This window comes from Olea europaea, chromosome 15 (assembly GCF_002742605.1).
Source record: "Olea europaea var. sylvestris chromosome 15, O_europaea_v1, whole genome shotgun sequence".
Taxonomy (NCBI): Eukaryota; Viridiplantae; Streptophyta; class Magnoliopsida; order Lamiales; family Oleaceae; genus Olea; species Olea europaea.
This window is the reverse complement of record NC_036251.1, coordinates 16,121,820-16,128,570: the sequence shown is the minus strand read 5'-3', so window position 1 is coordinate 16,128,570 and position 6,751 is coordinate 16,121,820.

Here is a 6,751-nt window from a genome sequence, read left to right as displayed (position 1 = left end):
TTAAATTCTAAAACAGCGTAATTACTTAATAATACAACCAATAATTTTCTTTAACATGCTATAGTTAATTAAGTACAAGTTTAAACTTAAATTAGTTCATAATAGTTTTGTAAAATATACACAAAAAAATAAAAAAATAAAAAATGTTCACGCATATAATCAATTTGATCAATAAAGTTTTAAATCGGAACAAAAATGATCTTGTTAGTTTCCTTCAATTTATTTTATAAGAAGATACGGTAAAGTAGCCATTTGCACCTTTTTGCAAAGTTTAGGAACCCAACTGCAATTTTTTCTAATAAAAATTTAAGAGCATTTTGGTCTTTTTCATAAAAAGGACCAAAATAGCACTAAAACACATTGGTTGGTGACGTTTGTGCCAAGAAACATATTATAAACCATTTCCACACGGTAGACTATAGTTAGTGACCATTTGCGACAATTTCTCAAATTTTATAACTTTATTTATCTTGTAAAAGGAGATTAACCATTTAGCTTGGCAAACGGATCTTAAATACAAAATAATGTCACAAAAAAAGTGATATCAAGAAATAGAGAGGAGATAGACATGGGAGACAATTGGAAGGACGAGGAGGAGGAGGCAATGGAGATTATGGGTCAATTCCTTGTGATGCCTCAACTCTTGGTCTTCAATCTCAACTACGCTCTCATGTGCCTTGGATGAGAATGACTAATATGCAACATTGATACGTGAAGTTAGTATTTATCATTTTTATATTTATATAATTTCTGAACAGGTTAACAAACTTTTCTGGTCATCAAACTCTCAAAATGTGACATTTTAGTAACTCCCTTTTAGCATAGATTGTCGGCAAACTTACAAAGATATTTCAGTTAAGGCAATCCTTCCATATCAATTACTTAAGTTTATGGTTTTGTCTAGGTGTTGTTGTTTATGTCATTGACGGTAGTTATAAGAATTATGAGATGGCATTAATAAGCTAGTGTTTGACATGTTGACGTAGCGAAGCTTATAGGGAAGAACAAAAACTCGCAAATATTTAAACTTTTTGATTCGCTCACAAATGCCAAGAAAGATGGAATAATTTTGAGAAACTTCTCAAAGCTCTTTATTATAATTAAATTCAATTAAGACCATTAAGGATTCCAACTTATATTTAAAGAAATAATTAAAATATGGATAATAACTAAACTTCTAGATAACGACTTACTTCAGATAATGATAAGAATTAAAGATAATATAATCCTAAATGGAATTAAAATCCTAATTTAATTAAAATTAACAAAATCATTTACAAAACGTGAAAAAAAATCATTTTCGAAACCCTAAACGATGAAATTTGACTAAAATGGACCGTACGTCGGGGGCAAAGCCGTTGTGTTTCGCTCATTAGACTAGGATTTAAAGAAGTAATTTTTCAAGGAATTTTTTGTCTATTTTGGATGAAAACAGTCCAATGAGCAAAACAACATTACAATTATGTTTTGCATCACATGTGATTTTGATTCCATAGCACTCGTTTAAATGTTTAAACTCAGACACTTATTATTGAAGTGGACATTAATTTGACTTGAGTTTATTGTCATTTCTTTTGTCACATAATTCTTGCAATAATTTGTAGGGAAAATGATATTAGTACATTCTATGTATACATTAAGGTTGACATTTTATAAGACGTAAAAATATGTGCCACGAATTATTTTAAGTGTTGTTGAAATCAAGGGTTAAAAAGTGTGCCACTTCACACATTGTAAAAAAACTGTCAAATTTAATATCACTGTAGCGAGATCGAATTTGTAGGCACATCCCCAAATGTGTTATATTTAACTAGTGGATTCATAGCCAGTGACTTAATTGGAACAACTTTATAAGTTCACTGACCATTTATGCTAAAATAATTACGATGACTGAAGTACATATTAAAGTTTCGTGACCAAAAGAGTTTTTATCCCATTACAGAAATTTTGAATTTCTCTGAAACCACCGTTATGAAAGGAAGAAATTTCTCTTTGTTGAATCAAGATTAACAAAATTATTTGAACACTTCCACGTAAAGTTAGCGTCGAGAATTCAAACTGCTGATTTTTATTTTGTCAAGTGCGCTTCCAAAAATCTGTGGGGAAAAACTTGTTTTCAAAATGACAACTCTATTACTTGTGGCAATTAACAAGATTTCGACACCTGGCATCATGATGACCATCCGATCAGATTCTAGAGACTTCCAATTATGATATCTTGTGACTCTCTACTGGGAACATGATTTTTCAGATTGGAGAGAGAGAGAGACTTTATTCTTACATTTTCAGATTTGAGAGATTTTCTCTAGGGTTTGGGGTCGCCTCTTCATCTCTCTTCTTCTTTTTGTATGAAATCCCTCTTCTTCACATATTCAAGCCAATTTTGAGTGATTCTCAGGTGTATACTTGAGGGATGATGAAGTTCTACTCCATTTACTTGTGTTAATACACTGGGTTTTTTGGTATGGTGTATGAATCTGCGAGATTCATGCTGGAAGTTAAAATTTTTGTGAAATCTTTGTGATTTTGTGTATAGTCTCTCAGTAGAAAGTGATACACTATGTATTAGCACTCATTTGTCTGTGGTTCGAAGAGGGCAGTTTGTTTTTGTGACCTGTGTGATCCGGGTTTCTTGATTCCTTAGTGGAGTGAGACTTGATTTGTGCTTCATTTTAAAGATAAGTCTTGGTGACTTTATTTCTTGTAATTGCTGGAACATTCTTGTAATTTTTGGTGCCTGATTTTGGGGATTTATAGTGCAACCGAGTTTTATCCATTTTAATAGATGCTCAACAAGGGATTAGGCATTAGAAGTGGTCGCCGAACCTCTAGGGCTTTAGCCCAAAAAATCCTTGTGTTCATTTTTATTTCCTGCACTTTACTTTCAGTTTATGATTGTGTTTTTGGAATCTTGGTTAATATTGGTATCTCTCGAATTTTCAATGGTATTAGAGCAACCTAGACTACTGGAGCTTTGTGATTTCTTGATTAAACCCGATTCCTGAAACTTGCAGTAAACATTGACCGGTGGAAATTGAGTTTTATCAAACTTATTGGTGAGATCTTTCCTTCATTCTGTAATTAATCTTTACAGTAGGGTCTCCTAATTTTTTCCTTGATTTACCTTTTACTAACAAAACCTACTATGGCTGGTCTTTGTCCAAAGACTCAAGAAGTCTTGGGAATCTGAGATAACAACACTAGTAGGAGTGCAATTGGAAGGTCTTGCTGGAGAAGTTAGTTGAGACATAGGATTGTCATCTCTGTTCTTTGGGAATTTGCTTTCTATACTTAGTGTTAAGTGTTTACTATTTTGTGAAAATAATATAAGTGCATTGGTCACTGACCCCAAATTCCCTGTTCTACCCAGTACTCTTATTGTTTATCCTTGTGTGTTCTTGAATTCGAACTTGTGTTATGTGAACTATCTTGGTGAATCATTTCATGGCTACTGCTAAGCTTGAAGTGAGCATGTATGATGGGAGAGGGGACTTTAATATGTGGAGCCAGAAAATGATGGTTATCTTGATGGAAATGAAATATGCTAAAGCCTTAGATAATTCTTGGCCTACTGAAATGTTTGCTACAAAAAGAACTGAGTTAGAAGAAATAGCATGGAGTGCTATTTTCTTGTACCTTTCAGACAATGTGATTAGGTCTATAGGTGAAATTAAAACTGTTGAAGAATTGTGGACTAAATTGAAAGCCCAATATGAGCCAAAAACTATTCCAAACAAATTTTTTTGCTAAAACAAATCTTTTCTTTCAAAATGGATCCTTCTGTTGACTTAGATGAGAACTTGGACAGATTTACAAAATTTACAAAATTGACCCAGGACCTTGCCAACTGTGATGAGAAATTATTAGAAGATCAGCTGGCTATGGTCTTGTTAAACTCCATTAGTGATAGGCATAAAGACCTAAAGAATGCCTTAGAATATGGTAAAGACAAGCTTACCACATATATCATTATAAATTCCTTAAGAAATATGGTTCCTGAAGTAAAATCAGATTTTGTCAACCAACAAAGTGGAAAAAATCTTTTGATAAAAAGCAAAAATGTTGGTAAATCTAATTTTCATTCAAAATTTCAAACTGACCCTAAGAGAAGAAACAATGACAAAATGAAATCCAAAACTAAGGCAAAGGGAAAGAAATGTTATTATTGTGGTAAGTTGGGTCAATTTGCAAAAGATTGCTACAAAAAGCAAAATGATTTGAAAGGAATGAAGTTAAACGAGGATAATGCTATTTTGTCCTATGATAAGCAAAAATTTGATAACAGGCTCGTTCTTGTAAATGTTGAAAGGAACCTAAATCAAGAATAGATTATTGATTCAGGCTGCTCTTTCTACATGTACCCTAATAAAAACTATTTTTTGGACTTTGAACAAACTAAAGGGGACCAAGTTATTATGGAAAACAACATGACCTGTAAAGTGAAAGGTATTGGAACCATAAAATTGCTCTTAGAAAATGGCAAAATTTTATTGTTAAAAGATGCCAGATTTGTTCCTAAATTAGAAAAAAATCTTGTGTCTCTAGGAATGTTGGATGACATAGAGTTTGACATAAAATTGAGTCAAGGACACATAATCTTTAGGGGTAGTGATTTGATCACTTCTATTCCAAAGAGACATGGTTTATACTTTTTAAATGTAAAACCTTTGTTGGGCCTTTCAGCAGTAGTTTTAGATGATAACTTTAATATTGCAAAATTGCGGCATTGTAGACTTTGTCACATTGGTGAAAAGGTTTAAAGGCTTTACAAAATAAAGGTGTATTTGGAAAATCAAATATTGGTGATTTGTCTAAATGTAAACAATGTTTGATTGGAAAGCAAGTTACCTTTTCCCACTAGTACTCATAAATCAAAGTGAATTCTAGAATACTTACATGCTGATTTGTGGTGCCCTGCATCCATCTCTACATTGTCTGGTTACAAGTATTACTTGTTTATAATTGATTATTTCTCTAGAAAAATTTGGGCATTTCTTTTAAAAACTAAAGATGAAACATTTGCCACATTTAAATATTGGAAAACCCAAATTGAAAATCAAACTTATTTGAAAATCAAAACTTTGAGAACCGACACTGGTCTAGAATTTTGAGATTATCAGTTTAATGATTTTTGCAAGTTGAATGGCATTTTAAGACATAGAACTGTGACCTACACACCCCAGCAAAATGGCATTGCAGAAAGAATGTATAGGACTTTGTTGAATAAAGTTAGATGCATGCTTTTGAGTTTCGATTTACCCAAATTATTTTGGGGTGAAGCTGTTAAAACTACTGCATATTTGATTAATAGAAGTCTTACAAGTGCTTTAAATTTTGATGTGCTTGAATCTGTGTGGACACAAAAGCCTGTGAACTATTCTTACTTGAAAACATTTGGTTGTGCTACATATGCTCATCAAAACATAGGAAAACTTAAACCTAAATCCCTTAAATGTGTGTTTTTGGGTTATGCTAAAAATGTTAAAGGATATAGGCTTTGAGTTTATGGGAAAAAATGTTACAGGGTTATTATAAGAAGGGATGTGGTTTTAATGAGTCATGTATGTCATGTTTGGAAAGGAAAGAGGGAAATTTGACTGAAAATGATGTTTAAGTTGAGGTGGAGCCTATTAAAATCGAAAATACTAATTCTGTCCCCTTAGAAATAGCAACTTATGAGGCTGATCAGAGTGAAAACGAGCCTGATTTGGCTAAACCTGAGTAGTATAATGATGATAACACACCTCTAGATGAATACCAGTTCACTAGAGACAGGGATATGAGACAAATTAGACCACCAGCTAGGTTTAATATTGATGACTTTGTATCTTTGTTCACTTATCAAGATGAATTTGAAACTGAACCTAGCTTTTATCATGAAGCCTTAAAATCTAAAGATTCTAAATGGTGGTTGAGTGCTATGGAAGAAGAGATGTCTTCTCTATACAAAAATAAAACCTGGAAATTGGTTGATAGACCTAAGGATAAGAAGCTAGTTGATTGCAAGTGGATTTATAAGATAAAGGAAGGGGAAGGTGGCACTAACAATGTTAGATACAAAGCTAGGCTTGTTGTAAAGGGTTTCACACAAAAAGAGGGTGTGGACTATGATGAGATTTTTTCCCCTGTTGTTAAATATACAACTATAAAATGTATTCTTGCTTTGATTGTGCAATTTAAGTGGAAACTTGATCAACTAGATAAAAAAAAAAACTGCATTTTTATATGGTGAATTGGATGAAGTGATCTACATAAAACAGCCTTTAGGATGTATTAAAGGAAATCCTGAAAAAACAGTGTGTTTGTTGAAAAAATCTTTGTATGACCTAAAACAAGCTCCAAGACAATGGTATAAAAGATTCGATTCATTTATCTTGAAGCTTGGATTTAGTAGAAGCAATTATGATACATGTCTTTATTGTAAAAGAAATAAAGGTAAAGATTCTTTTTATCTTGTGCTTTACGTTGATGATATGCATAGTGTCAATAAATCTGAAATCGATGATATCAAACACAAATTAAATTCAGAATCTGATATGAAGGATCTTGGTTCCACTAAGAAAATACTTGGCATGAATATTATAAGAGATGAAAAATATGATTGCTTGTTTTTATATCAAGAAGAGAATGTGAATAAGATCCTTAAGAAATTTAATATGTTTGATTGTAAACCTCTGACTTTACCCCTTGCCAATCACTTTATTTTAACATCTGATTCGTGTCCAAAAACTGAAGATGAACTTGAGAGAAT